We start from the raw sequence: 20,557 nt of genomic DNA on the forward strand, positions 1-20,557 counted from the left end.
GCTCTATTCTATATGTGGACAAAAATTGAAGTCTGAATGTAATTAAACAGGGAAATGTGAAAGTGTTTAACAGACTTGCAGGGGAATTTTAGTAATACTGCAGAATGCTCAATTATAAGAGGCAACTGAGTGAGAAAGAAGAAAAAGCCATTCCAGCTGAGTTCTGGGGCTTAGGTAAAACTTTGAAAAGAAAGTTTATTTTAAAAAAATCTAGTATAACCATCCAAAATGATTTTGGAATGGGGTACAATTTTTTTTTTCTGGCAAGGTGATTTTCTTAATTCAGTGAGCTTGGATAATTGTTTTGAATGATTTGACTTTTCATCTTGCAGAGAAATATTGTCATTTTCTGTCATGTACAGTGACTTAATCCTAAGGGTTTGGGGAGCAGGCAAGTGGCGCACAGACCCAATTTCCAATTTGTCATATTAAGAAATTAATTTCTTAAATTAATTTCAAGAAAAGTAACCAGCACAAACAAGCAGGTTTGAGCGAATGGCCACTTTTTTAAAAATTGCAAGTCATAGTCCATTTAATAGTGAGATTTAATACAGGGATTGGCAACTGCTTATTCATAAAAACAAAAGCTATGGCCAGTTTTATTTAGAGCTCTCAACTTGCAAAAGCCTTACTATTTGCAGTAACACAGTTTAAATGAAACCTGCTCATCTCAGTGAGAATGAAACCAAGAAAAGCAGTGTGTGTATAAGACAGCAGATGTCTTAGTAAATAAATTTCATAACACAAGCAGCAGAACTGAGGAGCCTAATGCAGATGTTTTAAAGCTTGTTATCTCCTCACTGCTGCTCAGAAAAATAGGAGTCTTGATATTGTACTGCTTTCGATGGGAATCAGTAACCCAGGAGACACAAAACACTTTTAAAATATACAGTTAATAACAGATGTTTATACCTGGTTTTCTCACCCTGCTGAAGAGATGGCCCCCAGCTAAGTCGACTAGCACGTCCGCTGTTTTTTCTGTGAGTTGATATGTACACAGTTATTATACACTAATTACATCAACGGCCAAGGGAATATATAACTAGAAAGATAAATCTGTCTCCTGGGGTGGGGAGGGCTGGGGGTAAGCTTGGGTTTGGGGAATCTCATGTTTAGCATTCTTCTTGCCAGTGGCTGATGAATTACTGTCAGTGACTGGGATCCCTGACTCCTGAATTTACTTACCTCTGGTTCCTGGGCAGCTCATTTGGGGGTAACAAGAGTGATTATTGTATTTAACGCTTTGGTATTCATAGCGTCCCAACAGGATTTCTTGTTGAAGATTAAAGTTATTTCAGGGTCCGAACTAATCCTCCAGTGAAAGGCAGGTAAGGTGCAGTGGTGCCGCATTAGTCGTTTTCCAGTCACTGGTGCTGTGTGTTTAGGTCTGTGAGGTGTTAGTAAGTGTCCTGGATAAGGAGACTGAAAAATCATGGGAGGAAAAAAGCAAGTAATGGAACCTTAATATCGTCCTTTGCTCATATATGTTGTGACACCCTAAAAAAGTGCAGCATATGAAGATGATTTGTTGCAAATGTACCTGATGGATCCTTTTTGGCCTGATCATCCTGAGAAACATTCTCTAAGGCAAAGCTTTGTGAAAGATGGGCCATGGAGTACTGGTAGATGATGAGCGAGTTGCAGACATGCCCAGAAGTTGATCCCCCTTGGCATCTGGGCCATCAAGCTGTGCCTGGGATGGGCATATCCCCCTGAGGGTTATCTGTGGACCACTTAGTTTCCTCAGCTTGCCCCAATGCGTTGTACAGATAGGATCAATTTCTGTGTAAAAGCTAGGAAACTGTCTTTGACAATCCAGGCCCAGAATACAGAGAGAGCCAGGGAAAGTTCAACTACTGTGTTAAAACCTGAGCCTCAAGGCTCAACATGGATGAAACATAACCTTATTCTTTTTTATCATCTTTCATGTTATCATGGGGAGGCCAAGGTCCTCTGTATGTCACTCAGTTTGCCCCCTTTGTTCTGTAACAAAGTTAAAGAAGTATTGGGGTGTGTGTTGTTGTCATTGTCATTGTTTTTCTAGTCTTAAAGATCCCCTAGAAAGCTGATGGCAAAAGGTTTCTCTTGGCTTCCTTTCTAATGTTTAATCATCATTTATTCTTTTTCTCAAACTGCTGTCACAGTTTGCTTGGCTCAAATTCTCCCGCCACCAGTGTGGCCTGGTCCAGAGGCAATGACACAAAAGAACCCGGTTTCCAAAGTTATTTATTAAATGTAAATTCTTTCCTTAGATACTGTACCAAATTTGTACACATCATTCTTAACCCTGGTGAACTTTCTTTGGCTTTCTCTGCCTACCATTTGTCATCAATTACCTTTTCAAAAACATTTTGCATTATTAATTCCTGTTACATTCATTCAGCAAATATTTATTGAGTGCCTTTTGAAGTCCTTTGCTAAGTACTCAAAAGGAAAAGCGGGTATATAGGACACAGATGAATTTAAACTCAGTGTTCATGCAATTGGTAGCATTTCTGCAAAGAGTAATCTCATTGCCTGAATGGTGTGCAGCATGTGAAGTACGATTTGCTGCAAACTTACTCGACCACTTACTTTTTGGCTGATCATCCTGAGGGACATTCTTGAAGTCAAAGCTTTCCAACTGGTGAGCAGAAAACAGGTTAACACACAGGTCACGATGTTCATGCTGTCAAGATGTTCACCAGATAATTTCCACGTCAGAACATGTCCAGTAGATGCCAACGAACTTGGTTACTTACAGAAGAAAGATGCCCCCTTGCTCCCCACAGAGCATCTCTAGATAACAGGGAGCTGGCTGATACCTTTTTCTGTTTTGCTAATGTATTTTTCAAGACCACATTTTCTTGGATTGTAAGGGATTCCTAGGGCACCATGTTAAGAAGAGAGATTTTCAGAGTACTAGGTAACTTCAGAGTTTTATACTGGCTTTTACCCACTGGAAATTACTAATTGACTAGTGATGATTCTTAAGAAGCAGGCAACAGCATCTGCTGTTACTGCTAAGTTGTAGATGTAAGGCTTAGAATCAGGGATCATGAATTACTAACTGGTTTGCACCAGTAGGGGGTTTCTTTGGTGGCTCAGACGGTAAAGAATCCGTCTGCAATGCATGAGACACAGGTTCAATCCTTGGGTCGGGAATATCCCCTGGAGAAGGAAATGGCTACCCACTCCAGTATTCTTGCCTGGAAAACCCCATTGACAGAGGAGCCTGTTGGGCTACAGTTCATGGTGTCACAAAGAGTCGACACGACTGAGCAACTAACCCACACTTTTTGCGTCAGTAGGATTTTGCAAATATCTCAGGCATTAGCAAAACCAATTTAAAATATATTTATATTTGAGGAAAGCTTGGCTGGTGAGGTAATAGACATGACTAGACTAGGACTTCTAGTTAAGTGTAAAAATACATTTCCATTTTTTAATTAATTGCTTGCAGTCACGTATAAGGAAATCTTCTGTGAGTGAATCTTTCAGAGAAACTGAGTTGCTTTATATATTAATGCTAAGGGTTCAGTTGATTTTATTTTTTATTTAAAAGGAAAATAAAAATGGATAGCAGCGCTTTGTGGAATGGAGCACTCTCCAGTGTGTGTGGTACTTACCTAATAGCTGGGTCTGCATAAAGATTGGCTCTGACTGCTCCCACTCTCTTGCAAGTTGCTCTTCACTTGTCTAAACTTGAGACGGAGATGAAATTAAGCAGAACCTCCTCAATTTGACAGTTTTTGTTTTAACACATGACAGAAAAGGAATTTTGGTCAAAAGGCCGGAGCCAGGAAATAACTGCATTATTTATAGGTATTGTTCTGCAGCAGAGGCCTTGGTTATTTAAACCCAATTTATCCACCCCCCACCCCAAGTATCTAATTGTGCAGTTATTTAGATCTGTACTGACACACTCATCATGTATTGCCTTGGGGACCGAAACTGTATATAAACTACTAGAGAACGGATAACGAGTTTACTCGAACTGATATACTTGGCTTAAAGCTAAAAAACAAAAGAATAGCAGTGTTTCCCAGGTTTATTCCAAGGTGGTGGATGGTGGGCTTGGCCAAGTCATCTTAAACTTCTCTGGGATTCAATTTCCTCATCCATCACTGGAGACATGAATACACAGTTCACTGGACAGTTATGAGTATTGACAGCACCTAGCACAGTGCTGGGCAGGAGGCCAGTCAATAAGTATTCGTAGGATGTGAAATGCATGGGAGTGGATGAGGCATTCTCAAGTAAACAATTAAGAGGTTGAAGAAGTAGAAAGCAACCATTGGTGTCCCCTGTGTACTTTTGCCCACTCCGTGATTTAAAACCTGCTTTTCAGTGAAGCGTGGTATACTTTCTAACGTCTCATACCAGGTCCTCTTTTCTTAGTGTCACCTGTTTGTCCCTTATAGGTTTTGCATTTGAGACTCTTGTTATAACAGCTTCTTCTATAGCAATCTACGTTATCTCAAATGTAAGTCCCCCCCACCCCATTTTAAGGTGCTTTCCCCAAAGTAACACATTTTAGAAGCAAAACAAAAAATACTCATTTTGCACTCAGTAATTTGATAGCTTGTAAGCTTTCCAACAGCACTGATGGGAGGGACTGGACTAGTAAATTCATGGATAAAATTCACTCGTTTTGTGGACAGTAAGTAGAACATCTCCCTGGCTTTAGTTCATAACAGTGGTCTTCCAGGTGTCTTGATGTGTTAGGGTCTCTAAGGTATTTTGTCCCCAAGGTTATCCTCAGATCCCACCCTCTTTGTCCCACTCTCACTCATTACATCCTGCCCCAGTGGAATATCACATTTAATCTTATATTGCTCCTATGATGTGGACAGGATGTGTCCTGTGGACTAATGTGCCCTGACAAGAGTTTGCTCCTGGCTAAGGCTAGTCGGGACCAAGTAGTGCTGTTTGATGGCAAAGCAGGGCAGCTGTATTAGTCAGCTCAGGCTGCTATGACAAAATAGCACAGACTGGGTGGTTGAATGGGCTTACCAGGTGGTGCTAGTGGTAAAGAACCTGCCTGCCAATGCAAGAGACATAAGAGACCACGTTGGATCCCTGGGTCAGGAAGATCTCCTGGAGGAGGGCATGGCAACCCACTCCAGTATTCTTGCCCGGAGAAGCCCATGGACAGAGGAGCCTGGTGGGCTATAGCCCTTGGGATCACAAGGAGTTGGACATAAGTGAAGTGACTTAGTATGCACACACAGGTGGTTAAGTATCAAGTGTTTATTTCTCAGAATTCTGGAGGTTGGGGAGTCCAAGATCAAAGTGTCGGCAAATTCAGTACCTGGTGAGAGCTCTCTATCCAGCTTGTAGATAGGTCTCTTCTCACTATGTCCTCACTTGACCGAGAGACAGCAATCTCTCCCTCTTTTTATAAAGGCACTAATCCCATTATGGCAGCCCCACCCTCATGACCTCATCTTACCCTAGTTACCTCCCCAAGGCCCCATCTCTGATATCATCACATTGAGAGTTAGGGTTTCAACATATGAACTTGGTGGTGGGGGCACAATTCAGTCCACAGAAATGGCTTTATCAAGACATAGATCAAGTGACTCTGTATTTCTGACTTATTTTCATTGATCTTGAGATATCATCTCTTGTAAGATACATCATTAAGAAAGAAAAATATCTTTTTAGATCATAAGAGTGTTTTCTTAGCATTGAAACATTTTATACTACATTTATGGAAAGAATTCTTTTAGACTCTGATGCTGGGAAAGATTGAAGGCAAACAGGAGGCAGGGGTAGCAGAGGATGAGATGGTTAGATAGTATCACTGACTCAATGGACATGAATCTGAGCAAACTCCAGGAGATAGTGAAGGATAGGGGAGCCTGACTTGCTGCAATCTATGGGTCACAAAGAGTCAGACATGACTTAGGGACTGAACAACAACAAAACTGGCTTATTTCGACCAATTTTTTAAAAGAAAATCATGTCTTCCTCCTGTGCATACATAAAATGAAAAATGTGGCAAGAAAACTGTTTAAGATTCCAGCTTTCCTAAATCACGTTTCAATCAGAATTGTCGTGCGTGCACTTTTCCACACCATGCTGTCATGCTCTGTGCCAGGAGACAGCATTTCTTTTTAGGGGGCATCTCTACTGTCTCTGAGTCTCTACCAAAAGATCACAACCAGAACTATATTTCTTCCTCTAATGATTCTACCTGGAATGCAGGTATACCCACCAAGTGACTACACTTGTGAGTGAGCTAATTCTTTAGCCCTTCTGACACACGTCCACGAGTGTGTTCAGAAGCAACACTCTTGGTGGCTTCCACTGATCTCCTGGATATCTGCCCAGACAACTTTCCTATAGTCCCACCTGAACCCAAAGAGGATCTCCCCCTGGCCTGGGGGAGCTCTTCCTCCTTTTCATTCCTTTGAGAAGCATGTGACTTCTCTTCTCCGGATGTGGGGGGCTGATTTTACATAATGCCTAGAACTCAAAAGAAGTGAAAAAAATATGAACTTCTGTGACCAAGAAGGTTCATGGGTGGGCAATGACAGTTATATCAGGACCGCCTCCCAGGCAGCAAGAGTAAGATACCTCCCAGTGTCAGCCTGGTTAAACAGGAAAGCACTTACCCTGAGAACTCAGGAAATAGAGTGCATCTCTCCCACCCCACAGGGATGCCTAAAATCTCAGCGTTAGAGAATGATTTAATTGTCTTTTAAGGCATCAAGAGTGTTTTAGTAGAAATTAATGACTCTAGAGAGAGCAATGTGTAGTTGCTGTATTTACTGCTTTGGCATGCATTTCATTCCCATTAAGATGAAGAAAGAGCAAGAGCCTGTGAAGATGGGACAAGGAATGGGATGGGCATGAGGATACAGGAATGGAAAGAGAGCAGGAAAAGAGCAAAGAAGCAGCTCAACTTTCATTCAATGAACTTTATCAAATCCTTGGTCTGAACCAGGCATCACCCTACATCCTGACACTAAAGTGCCTGCACTTAAGGACCTACCTACCCTTCTAGTGTAGGAGACAGGCATCGGCGACATATCAGGCCAACAAGTGTAAAAGTCTTACTAGAATAAAAGCTATAAAGTATAGTTATGTGTTCCCATGAGATTGTACTGGAAGGATTCAGATAATCAAGGAAAGTCAGAGAAAGCTTCCCTGAGAAAAGGATGCTTCAACCGAGAGGTAGTAGGACAGGATGTGAGTCAGTATTTGGAGGGGTAGGAAATGGCCAGACTGTATCTGAGAGTTTTCAGCAGTCAGGAAGACTACATTAACAGTATCCTGGAGACTCAGTTGGGGAGCTTCAGAGTGAATGTGAGTGAGCCTAAGAAAGGGGTCTAGGGAAAGATGATGGCTCAAGGTACTAGTATCACAGAGGTGGAGAGAAAGCAAGGTGGATGGCTTTTAGTTGTATTTCAGAGGTGAAATAGATATGTATTGGTAATGAATGGGACAAGAGCAATGATGAGGGATTGGGAAGTGTCATGACAAACTCTCAGGAATCTGGTCCACAAAACTAGAGGAATAAGTGTTGTCATTAATGATGTAGAGAGCAGTGAAAGTTGACCTGATTTGAGGGTAGAGAGGAATCGTTTGTAGTCTGAAGAAGTAGAAAATAAGTCTAGCTCATCCATTTACTAGCGTTGTGATGCTAAGTTTCTCTGAACCTCAGTTCTTCCATCTTTAAAAATGAAGCCATAAACATTCACCTCACAGGGTTGCTGGGACAATCAACATAACTTCATACGTGGTTGAAGTTCCTTCCTACATAAGTTACTATGATCACTCCAGAACTGAGCAGCAGTGAAGCCTAGAGGCAGAGTGGCTATTTTCCAGAACTTTCTAGGAGGTGGGGTGGTGTGTAGGAGTTTTGACAGCTGAGATCTCAGGACTCTGTAAGTTTACCTTAGTGGAGTTTCTCCTTGTTGATAATGTACAGGGCAGCTATTAGCTTCATTTGTCTGGTGAATTCCTTCTATTTTGTTCCCACCCCCTCTCCTCCTCTCTTTCAGCCTGGATCAAGGGAACCCATAGAGGAAGAAGGTACATTGCTTTTCTCAGCTGAGATCCCTTATCGCTTGTAAGAGGACTAGAGGATTTAGGAAAATGTAACCCAAGAGTTTGCACTAACAGATGAGCACAGTCGATTAGCTTCACCCTCCCTGTAGGCTTCGGGGGAAGACTTTCCCATTCTGTTTTTCTAGCGTCAATTTAGCGAGGGCATTTTATACGACATATGTAATTCCTATGCCCTTGAGTGACCTCAGCACATTCCTTTCTGGCTTCCAAATAGCCCCTCATTAAAGGGAGCCATTAGGCAGTGAAAGCTGCAGCCAGTGTTTGAGGAACACACTGGAGTGGGCAGGTGAAGGGGCAGAGGGGGTTAAGCCCTCTGGAATCCAGGTGTTAACTTTCCTCTCTGCTGGTGTTTTGACCTTGCAGGATCCTAACTACTACCAAACATCTCCCCCTGTTGCCTGGCTCCACTTCTTTCCCTCTGTTCTTGCCACACTGTTGTCTTTTTATAACCATGTTTATCTCTCACTGAATTATCAGAGAGGTTATTTCCCATCCAGACCCCATTCAGTTATTTTTCCTTGCAGGAAACACTTATTTCCATATAGAAAAATGGGTGGGAGAGGGTGGGAGGCATTTTATTTCATTGTTTCACTTGTTTGGGCTGGAAGAAGATGACACATTTGTATGAATTTCTGGATAACAAAATTAATTTACACATAGCTTTCCAGGTGGCAGTAGTGGTAAAGAATTCACCTGATAATTTAGGAGACACAAGAAACTCAGATTCGATCCCTGGGTCAGGTAAATCTCCTGGAAAAGGAACTGGCAACCCACTCCAGCATTCTTGCCTGGGAATCCCATGGACAGAGGCGCCCAATGGGCTCCAGTCCACAGGGTTGCAAAGAGTTGGACAGGACTGAGCACGCAAGGTCTTCGCACAGATAACTAAGTTGTTCTTGATTCTCCATCTGGATATTTGAGAGTTGACTGTATACACCCAGGCAGGGATTGGGATGTGTGGGAGGAATGGAGAAGGAAGTGGAGTGGAAGCTCTTATCTGAATTAGAAGTCTTAGGCAGGCTTTTAAGAGCTTCCTCTTTCCACTACCTTCCCTGCCTTTATAATTTTTGTCTCTATGTGGTCTATTTGGATGCAAATGCACTTTAAGATATAAGAGCAATGTAAAAAGGCACTTCTAAATCCACACTGTGTCTCCCAGAGGGGCTGCCATTTCACTTCATAAAGACCCAGTTGGCTTTAGTTTTGCTGAGTTCAAGGCAGGGACGTTCCATGGCAACTTCTAATTAGCATGTGCAGTAGTAGTGGCTCCGAGTCTGGATGTTTGAGGAGTCACAGTGCAGTAGCAGGAAGCCAGAGCTAGGCAGTGTCAGCGAGTTCACTTTGCCTGTGAATGTAGTTACCTGCCAGTAAATCATTTGCCAGTAGTTCAAAGATTAAGATGGAACCTGACAGAATGATCCAAAGAGAAGGTCGCAGTATAGAGAAAGCACATCAAACATTACAGTGAATGAAAAACGGTGAGAACTTCTGTTTCCAGGCCCCTAAATAAAATTCCTGCAAAGATAAAGATGTGAGCTTTGCACACCATCAGGCCTTCTGGTCTGTTTATCCTGCTGAGAAAGGCTGAAGTTGGGGAGGAGGAAGGTCTCCGCCAACAGATTGTAGGTCATAAATTAGTTAATAAAACCTGTCCTATGTTATCTCTGAAACAGTCTATTTTATATATCCTTGTCCATTTGATTTAGTTGTTTCCCTGCTTACTCCAGGCTGTATTTTGGTAGCATAAGTCAGTATGTGAGTTTTAGATTATCCAAAAGTTTATTTTTAAATGACCTGCCTTCTGTGGGGAAAATAACAGTAATGTGTGTGTGTGTGTGTGTATAATTTATTGCTATTGATTGGGAGTTTCACAGTTAACTTTAGCTTTTATATGTATATACATATATATATATATATGAAATATATAACACAATTTCACAATATGTAACACTAGTTATTCCAGTGAAACGTGAATATTGTTATATGCCAACATATATTTATTTTATCATAAAGTTAATTTTTATTGCTGCTTTCAAGACCTATTCAGTCCTTATATAGTTCCTGTAGAATATTTCCACATATTACCATTGGTACAGCCAGCTCTTGTTTTATGTATTATAGTCACTATGAGTGATAAAGCAACACTGTGGGTATCTATGTATGTATCTGTGTACCAGGGAAGCCCTGTATGTTTATTACACATATACAAGCTACATATATCCAAATGTACGTGTCCCTTTGAAAGTTTCTCCCTATTGAGAACAATAAATAGGCATTGTTGACTGATTTTTTTAAGTCAGATGAAATATATAAGAAAAGAAAATGTCACATTTTTTAAGACCAAGTATAATGATTTAGAAGTTACCAAAGAGGTCAGGGGTAAAAAGAAAACAAAAAATAGTAAAGAAAGCAAAGAAAAGCAGGAAATGAAAGAGGAAGGGAAGTCTCAAAGCAGCAAAAATCTACTCTCCCCTCACCAATCAAGCCTGCTCTCCATCTATAAACAAAAGCCTAGCAAACAAGCAGGTGAAGGACAAAGGGGTCAGGAGAAAAAGGACTTCCCTGGTGGTCCAGTGATTAAGACTCTATGCTTCCAATACAAGGGGCATGGGTTTGATCCCTGGTCAGGGAACTAAGATCCCACATGCCGTGCAGCACAGTGGAGAAAGTGTTTTTTTTTTTTTTTTTTTTTTAATCTAGTTAAAGAAAAGAGGCAAGCTAAAAATTGCTAGAAAATGCTGGGGACCAAAGAGAGAGAGAAAACAAGAAAGGGTGAGAATGAAACTTCAGGGTGAATGCTTGTAAAGCTAAAGTAAATGGGCAGAAAAAGCCAACTAAAGAAAGTAAGAAACAGGGAGGTAACATTAAAAGTCAAAAAATATGAAACGAGACAAAAATGGTCATGGTGCTTGAGCTGGTGGGGCTGAGAAGACATTGTTCTCTAGGTGTCTTGCTGGGAAAGAGGATAAGATGGCCCAGAAACGAAAGCAGGCAGGAGTGGAAGAAAGCAAGCATCAGGTGAAAGGGCCGCATGACAAGACAGTCAGCCAAGGGGTACGTCCCAGACACTGGCTGCAGAATAATGTCCTGGAGGGGTTCGTCTCCACTGCAACTGAGCCCTGGAGATGGCAGGGCTTGTCTGTTGTTGTTTAGTCACTCAATCGTGTCTGACTCTTTGTGACCCCATGGACTGTGGCCCGCCAGGCTCCTCTGTCCATGGGATTCTCCAGGCAAGAATACTGGAGTGGGTTGCCATGCCCTCCTCCAGGGGATCTTCCCAACCCAGGGATCAAACCCACATCTCCTGATGGACTGAGCCTGATGGATTATAGTCCATGGGGTGTCAGACACAACTGAGTGACTAACCCTTTCACTTTCAGCAGGAATTCTGGCTTCTTAGCTGTGAGGTGCTTCAGTGGAGGCTGGCTAATTCTGATTTAGGAAATGATTATTCTAGGGCAGTGAACGATGATGGCCTAAAGAGTTAATCCTCCAAATATTTTTCACACTCCCAGGAGTCATTTACTGAGCCAGAAGTACCTGGCTTAATATTTATTGAACACTTTGTTTCTGAAGGGGAATGGGAGGGAGAAGAGTGTCATATTCGAATCTATTTCCACCATCAAGCTTTACCCAAGTACCCGATGCTTGACTCTCTAACTGCCAGGCTTAGAGCCTACCCATGAAATTCCAAATCCAGTCTCTTGTGGGTTTGGACTCGCTCGTTTATTTTTACTGTGCTTCACTCATAATAACTTATGTTTGTAATTCAGCAACCTGAGGAATTGTTTTTATGGCACGTTTGGATCTTGCAGTCACTCACACGTTTCAAGGTCCATTGCAGGAAATGAGTTTGACACAGCATGTTAACAATGAATTATTCATTCTTACCTGCAGTGTTCAGAGCAGTCCGGGAAGGCTTCCCAGTTGTCGAGTCAAAGTTATGTAGCCGTAGTGCAAACTCCAGTGGGCAGTTGTGAGGATGGCAAACCTTACTTTGATACAATGCCACAACACCTCCATTAGTGCCCTGGTTAAAATGCAAACATCTGGTTGCTTTTATGGCCCATGTGTTCCTTAAGATGGTCTATTTCTTGATGATGTCAGTCATTGGAATCAACTATTTTTAAAGACTGTTTTAGTGTTTCTCTGAAACGATCACTCCTTACATTTGTTTAATAGATCATGAGCCCTTCAGGTACACAAAAATTGTAGAGATCACATCTTCTACTCTCCTGACTATTTTCAAGGATGACATTGTGACTCAAGGACCCTGGGGTGCTGTGGAATGTGTTGTCTTCTGGGGTTGTGTGCACCGTAGATTTTCATTAGCATGTCATGTCAAAAGGAACCTCACGCTTCTATGTACTGAGTGTGGGGCAGCTAAGCTGCCGGTTTGTGCTCACCGACCATGGCTTTGTGGATTTGCCTAGTTAAGTTTGTTCTGCGAGTGTTTGCTATTTCCTCCCCTGCATACTTATTTTACCTGGCCGTGTGCCAGGCAATCTACTTGCCCTCCATACTGTGCTCATGTCCAGTGCAGATAAGCTTCAGGTTGACAAGGACCGTCACCCAAATTCCAACGAACTACTGTATGCAGGGCCTTTTGGAAGAGGAATAATCTTATCTTTACATTTAATGGCAAGTGAAGGTTTGAAGCCAATAGGACTGCTCAAGAAAATGAGAGTCATGAAACAAAGGCTCTACCAATGGGATAAGTAGAATCCATCACTTATGATTTCAGATTTGAAAAAAGATTGGCAAAAGGTACAATGAATAGTAAAATGGCTCTCCTTAACCCACTGATTGGAAAGGCTTGGGAGGACATGTGTGAACATACTGGATCCTATAACTTGTAGAATGTTACAGACTAGGCCAGCTAGATGAGAACTGTCAAAGCATTAAATAAAATATGGCTCTTAATCATATCCTAGGATTGCATGCAGACAGGAACCTTCCATGGAATTCCCAAGAGAGAATATTAGAAGATGATAATTTAAGGATTATGAAAGTTCCTGAAATTTGCCAAAAGAATTAAGACAGGCCTATTTGGGAACTCCTAGGGACCAGACAGAGCAAATGAAATATTAGGTTGTAATGATTTCTCTCCACTTCACATCTATTTGTTTCTTATTCTCTCTGGGTTCCAAATACTGAATTTATGAAAGTGGAAGAGAAGAAATGAGTGTGCGCTAAAGGGAAGCAACTAGGGGTGGGGAAAAACAACCCCTGCCTCATAACTGGGGAGACAGGAAGAATGAAGGAATTTGAGGCCGTTGCACGGAGTAAATGGAATAACTACAATGTAGTGTTGAAGAAAAATAATATAGTGTTCTATAAGTCACAAATGGAAGGACGTGAGAGGGGAGATTAATTACAATTTGAATTAATTTCATTTAATTAGTTGAAAAGACCAGATGAGTGGTCTTCAAACCTTTTCAATATTTCTGAGTATTCCTTTCCTCTCTCCCTCTCTTTCACACCCCCCACACACAGATGTGCACATGATGCAAATTATCCACAATAAATAAGCCAAAATGAAACTAATACATATGTGTTATTTCCCATCTCAGCTAAGGAAGATACAGCAAAGAAGAACCTGCTTTGAAGAACATCACTAGCTGTTAATGCCCTGTTAGGAAGTGCACTATGGCATTGAGGTTAGGAAAACAAGCCTATGAGCCATGCAGATCTGCAGTAGAGTCTCTGTCATGCCACTTCCTAGCTGAACTGCCTACTCCCAACTCTTCATTCCTTGACCTTGGTTTCTTTTACCACCTGTTTGCCAGGGTCATTTGCCAAGAGTAAATTAGATGCATGTGCAGTGTTCTTCACAGAGTAAGTGTTCAATCAACACTGGCTAGTATCATACCCACTATATTCCTTGAGAGTGATGGCCTGATATTTGATAAACATGTGAACTATGGAACCGTCACTCTGAAAGACCGATCTTGCAAAACACACTGCCTCTAGGGAAGAGGATGCCCACTAACAAGCTTTTGACTTTGTTGGTTAGTATTGCTTTTACTTCAAAGCACTCAGAATTGTTTAGACTTCCTTCAGAGGTGCATGGGGTCGCAGAGAGTCAGACAGAACTTGGTGAATGAACAACAACAACGCAGAGGTTCATGGACTTAGGCAGGATCTAGAATCTCTCAGTTAATATAACTAATGAAAAGGATTAATAGTATGTTGAGACAGTGACCTGTCAGAGTTGAAGGTGAACATTTGTTTTCTATCACCCTGTATATTCAGTTCACAATGAACAACTTTATTCCTTTAAAGCATCTTTCTGAAACTAGATCAGCCTTAATCTTTGCATGCAAAACATTACTTAATAAATTTGAATTAATGCTACTAATATATTCAGTTATTGCCAACAACTGTTGTAACGTAGGTTGACTCAAAACAAGTTTTTAAGAGTTTTGCCTGGTGACCTATTTTTCTGTGAAATATTTGAACATATTAAAATCAAAATGAAAATTTGTTTGGAAGGTGTTATTTTACCCAGCCTAGTTTTGTATTCCCTCCTGGATCAGAAACAGATTAGCCCTTTAGAAATCTGTTAATATGTGTCCTGAAGACATACTTCAAGAGGGCAAAAAGCTTATCCAACAACAAAATCCTATTCCTGTAAATATGCAAAGATGGCAGCAATATTGAATGAAAGAAATGAATATGTGGGGCTATTTCCTTTTCCTATCATTCTCAAGGAAATGTTCTTTTGATGGGAAAGAAAACTGTGTTGAAGTGTTCCTAAGATTTTTTTATAATTGTATATTTCCAAAGCACTTCACTGCTGGAGTCTACGTATCATAAACACTTAATTTCAGTTTTTCCTCCTCTTAAATGACAAGGCATAGATGAATGATTTATTTGCTTGTTTTACTGAAAGGTAGATTACAAAACTTATATCCCTCTCTAGTGTTTTATAACAAAGAACACTGAGGAAAACATGTAGAATTTCCTGTCCTTCAAATGATCTGTATGAAAACTAAAGAGCTCAAATCTTCCTTGGTAAGTGATCTTAGATCCTCAAGTATAGATATTGTATTTTCCTTTACACATATCTTATCTTTCAAGAGTGCTTATGTGTCATAATACCTTTCTGTGGACATGTCAGTTGCTCTCAATCTTACAGAAAAACCGACAAAGCAGAACAACCCGAAAGCTCCACTTCAAAGAGCTTAAGACATCCCTACCTTAATGCCGGAATTTGGATCGCCTGGTAAGACTGCACTGTTTGACTTCTTAACGAGAAAAATTGGAAAAGCAAAAGCTGGGGCCTGCCTGCTTTATTGTTCCACGAGTGACCTTTCTGAAAGAAGGCACTTTTATCTCAGGGCACCTTTGTTTAAACGCAAATCACCCAGACATGCTTTCAGCTCCATTTTGTAGGTAATGATTTTTTTTAAACAGTTTTCAAGATGGCACCTATGAAATTCATTTTTCCCACATGCATGTGGAAATAATGTCCATTGTAAAATTACCTGGAGTCAATGGAGTAACACCAAAGATGTGATTTCGTTGGTTGTTGATGTTTATTCTACAATTTCTTCCAATCCTTCATGTTCAGGAAAATGTGCTGGATACTTACGGATAGTCAGAATGTTTTTAAGAATCCAGCATCTTCTACGGCCTTAAAGTGCACCCTTTAGTGGAGGATGATGCCACTATAATATAAAATACAAACCAGTCATTTGTCGAACAAACACTTATTAGGTACATATTTATTAGGCTTTGGAGACACACGTTTCCTGCCCTCAAGGAAATTACAGTTTGATAAAAAATTTTAAATAGGTATTAAGTAGAAGCACAAAGAGAACATTTTCATTAGAAACATAACGTACATATAGCGTGTGTGAAGAAAGCTATGATCTGTCGAATGTCCGAAATAACAACTCAGGCTTACGCTGATGTCAATATTGACCTCATAAAGACTGTGTAATTGACAGAAAAGGACCGAAACTGTTGTGTTAGTGTTTTTTTTTAACCTATTTGCAAGCTATGGATTCCGTTTCCGTCATCTCCTTGAAATGTAGTTTGGAAGTAGTCGTACCTGTGCTCAAGCTTTAGTGAGCTTCAGCATCTCCAGGCTAGAGCTGATGAAGAAGCACATGGTTGGGCTCTTGCTGCAGCAGTTTTGGTTCTACTGGTCTTGGGTGGGACCTGGGGGTCTGCATTCCTAACAAGTGTGCAGGTGATGCTGCTGCTGCTGGTCCAAAGACCCTATTTTGAATAGAACCAGTTTAAGATATGGACACACACTTGCAATGCCTCCTAGATCCTGAGAAGAGAGTGAAAAATGTAGGGAACCTGCACTTCTGGTCTTGGCCAGTGCAATGAAAATTGTCCCAACTTATGTAGAAATGAAATGAATCCTTCTCTGGACCATTCAGGACCTCAGAACCTGTCTGGTAAGACTTTGAAAATGTGAGTCATCTGTTGTGTCTGACTCTTTGGTACCCTTTGAACTGTAGCCCACCAGGCTCCTATGTCCATGAGGTTTTTCAGGCAAGAATACTGGAATGGGTTGCCATTTCATTTTCCAGGGATTGAATCTTCCCAACCCAGGGATCAAACCTGCGTCTCCTGCATTGCAGAAGGGTTCTTTACCTGCTAAGCCATCAGGGAAGCCCATAACCTCCAGGAGCCTGATGAAAAGGGTTTGTTTGCTGTGGCTACAGAGCATTCAAGTTTCCGGTTTTCACACACACACACTCAGGAGAATTATTAATCTTTCTTAGCATGTTGGCCCTTTGCTGTCCCTGATTACTTCCCCAATGCTTTGAGTCAATGTTACATTTTGAGTGGAGAGGCCATACAAGACCCCATTGAGTGAGGCTCTGGCAAGGACAGATGGTTGAATGGGAGCTCACAACATCCCCAAGAAAATCATGTCTTTTCCTTTGTAGTGAGAGATACCCATCTTTGGCCATTTCCATTTGTGATTGTACTGGTGCAGTGTGATAGGAAGAGAGCATTAAATGGTAAGATGGAAGTCATGTCTTGTCCTGGCTTAGGCTGCCCTGACCTTCTATAACTTGTGACCTTTTGGGGCCAGTTCAGTTCTCTAGTCTTGAGTTCCTAGGTCTGTAAAATGAGAATGCGAGATGGCAGGGAATTTTTAAAGGACCTTTACCATGTCATCACTTGTTACTGAGTATTTTTTAAATAATGTTGAAAAGCTTATTTTGAAACATGCTCAAGGGTTAGTTGTTCAGTTGTGTCTGACTCTTTGTGACCCTAGGGACTGCAGCAGGCCAGGCTCCTCTGTCCATGGAATTCTCAAGGCAAGAATACTGGAGTGGGTTGCCATTTCCTTCTCCAAGGAATCTTCCTGAGCCAGGGATCGAACCTGAATCTCCTGTGTCTCCTGCATTGCAGGAGGATTCTTTACCTGCTGAGCCATTGGGGAAGCCCATAATCTCTGGGAGCCTCCAGAGGATCTTCCCAACCCAGGGATCAAACCCAGATCTCCTGTATTACAGACAGGTTCTTTACTGTTTGAGCCACCAGCTGTTTCTTAAACATGCTCAAAGAGAATTTTAAATAAGTAATAGCATGAAATTACCATATAGCTCAGAAATTGCACTCTTGGACATTTATCCCAGAGAAATGGAATGTTCAAATAAAAACCTATACACAAACATTCATAGAAACTTTATTCATGTTAGCCTAAACCTGGAGAGAACCCAAGTGTCCTTCAACAGGAAGAGAGTTAAAGAAACTATGGTACTTCTATACCAAGGAACACTATACAGCCATAAAGAGGAATGGATTACTGACATATTCAACAACCTGGATGAATCCCAGGGAATTATTATGAGTCAAATAAAAGCCAATCCCTAAAGGTTATATGCTGTGTGATTCTATTTATATATGCTCTTTAAAGGACAAAATTTTAGAAATAAAGAGCAGATTAGTGATTGCCCAGCAGTTAGGGGTGGAAGGCAGGGAGGGAGGCAGATGTAGTTACAAAAGGGTAGCACAGGTAATCCTTGTGGCAATGGTACTATTCTGTATCTTGATCCTGGCAGCAAATATATATATATATCTTCACATGTGACAAAATTGTATAGAACTAAATACACACACACACACACACACACACATTAATACAAGTAAAACTGGGGAAATCTGAGTAAGATCAGTAGATTATATCAATGTCAATATCCTCTTTGTAATATTATACTATTATTTTACAAACTACTACCATAAGGCAAATGGTACATGCAGTTTCTTTGTGTTATTTCTTACAATTGCATGTGAATTTATATTTACATCAGTGAAAATATCAAGTAAAAAAAAAGGTTTTTTTTAAAAAAAATACACTGTACTCAGTATTCTGTAATAACCTATAAGGAGAAAGAATCTAGAAAAGAGTGGATATGTATATGTATAACTGATTCACTTTGCTACATACCTGAAACTAACACATGTAAACCAGCTATACTCCAATAAAATAAATAAATAAAATTATAAATCCCAACTTTGGATTTTAAAAAAGCCTAAAGAAATAGTTTTTTAAAAAGCCATACATAATGACATTTTTTTGTGATCCACTCTAGAAACCCAAAATTGGTGTTATTATGATGTAAAATGCCTAGTTACACTTAGTAGTTTTAACTATCTGGTTGTCAACAGATGTATTCTATTGGGTTGGTCAAAAAGTCATTCAGGTTTTCCATTAAGATACAATGGAAAAACTCAATGAACTTTTTGGCCAACCAATACTTTTGTAAACTTTCTAGAAGTAAACTATGGAAAGTACATGAAAAAATCAAGTATGATCCTCCAGCAGGTATTGGTAAATTATGGCCTGCAGGCTAAATCCAGGTCTCCACTTGTTTTTGTATGCCCCACGAGCTAAGAATGGCTTTGGCCTGTGTGCCTGCTCAGTTGCTTCAGTCATGTCCAACTCTTTGCAACCCTGTGGACTGTAGCCCACCAGGTTCCTCTGCCCATGGGATTCTCCAGGCAAGAATACTGAAGTGGGTTGCCATTTCCTTCTTCCTGACCCAGGGATCAAACCTGCGCCTCTTGCACTGGCAGGCAGATTCTTTACCACAGAGCCACCTAGGAAGCCCCCAGCCTACAATAGGACTCCACAAATGCCGCTTCCAGGATGGGAGGCCACCACTTGCTGTTTTCTGTCTGGGTTCTCCATCCATCCCCTCCTTCAGTCTAACCCCACAGTCTCCAAAGAGGTCTGAGAATCCTTATTCAAACATCACTCTGGCCCATTTTTGCAGCATTCTCCACAAGTGTCTATGGAGTGTCTTTTTTCAGAACTAGACCGTCTCCCTATTGCCCAGACCCCTCCACAAAGAGACCCAGTGTAAGCTCTAACACAATGGAATCTCAATCAAATCTATTTTTCAATTATAGGATGGAATATGTCTTCAGTGCTAGGGGAAACCTGCAGATTCATGATATCCCAGTAGGCTCAGCACTAGTCTCCAGGAATAGGCCAATTCAGATTTTTTTAAATGTTTCCAGGCCTTCAGGTTATTGAGACAACCTTCTCACTGCAATCGCACAGTCTGAAGGGAAGCATACAGGGAGACTGGCATCTCCAGTTGATCACAGGTGAGCATTCAATTTACAGTGCCCTTGCTTGTGATTAACTCTGCATTGGTTCAAGGGGACTCAGGCATACTTCCCACATGACTTCTCCTAGGGCAAATTAGGCTGGTGACTGAGAGGCCGGTATTTTTTGCCACACATACTGGAAAGGACATAAAATCCAGCCTCAGGTGTCCTCCCAACTCTGGTCCAGTCCAGTCAGAGGGGGACTGTAATGGCTTGACTTGCTAATGGAGACATGAATCCCTGATCATTCCTTTCACCTCTCATAGAGACACTCAGGGAGGATAGTTTTTCTTTTTTTAATGTATTTATTTTAATATTTTTTGGCTGTGCTGGGTTTTCATTGCTGCACGGGCTTCTCTCTAGTTGCACTGAGTGGGGGCTACCCTCTAGTTGTGGTGCTCGGGCTTCTCATTACAGTGGCCTCTCCTGTTGCAGAGCACGTTCAGCTACTGAGGACTTCAGGAATTGCAGCACCTGGGCTCAGGAGTTGCGGCTTGTGGGCTTAGTTGCTCCGCAGCATGTGGGATCCTCCCAGACCAGGGAGGAACTCATGTTCTCCTGCACTGGCAGGTAGATTCTTCACTACTGAGTCACCAGGGAAGCCCAGGGGGATTTTAGGATGCTGATGTTTATCTAGTTTCCAATCTAGGGGCAGATTGCCATGACTGGAAAAGAGGAGGTGATAAAAAAGCTGAGGAATGATTGATTTTTTTTTTTATTGAGACAAGTAATTTTGGAGTTGCCAATATTCTTGCTTCAGAGCTATAGTTAAAATTAATTTCTTTATTTCATTCCTCTTCCCCACGTGTCTTAAAGGTATGGCAACCTAACAACAAGCAAAATGCAACTACATGCATGTAATGAGCTAAAGTACATGTTTTCCATGTGGTCACTCAAGTTT

At 41.2% G+C, this 20,557-nt stretch overlaps 1 protein-coding gene across 1 annotated transcript in view; it reads left to right on the forward strand.

Moving 5' to 3' along the window:
- Nucleotides 1-20,557, forward strand: part of MID1 (midline 1) — a 277,769-nt gene that overhangs the window by 1,004 nt on the left and 256,208 nt on the right. The gene's annotated exons all lie outside the window — the stretch shown is intronic.

Source organism: Bos indicus, chromosome X (assembly GCF_029378745.1).
Source record: "Bos indicus isolate NIAB-ARS_2022 breed Sahiwal x Tharparkar chromosome X, NIAB-ARS_B.indTharparkar_mat_pri_1.0, whole genome shotgun sequence".
NCBI lineage: Eukaryota > Metazoa > Chordata > Mammalia > Artiodactyla > Bovidae > Bos > Bos indicus.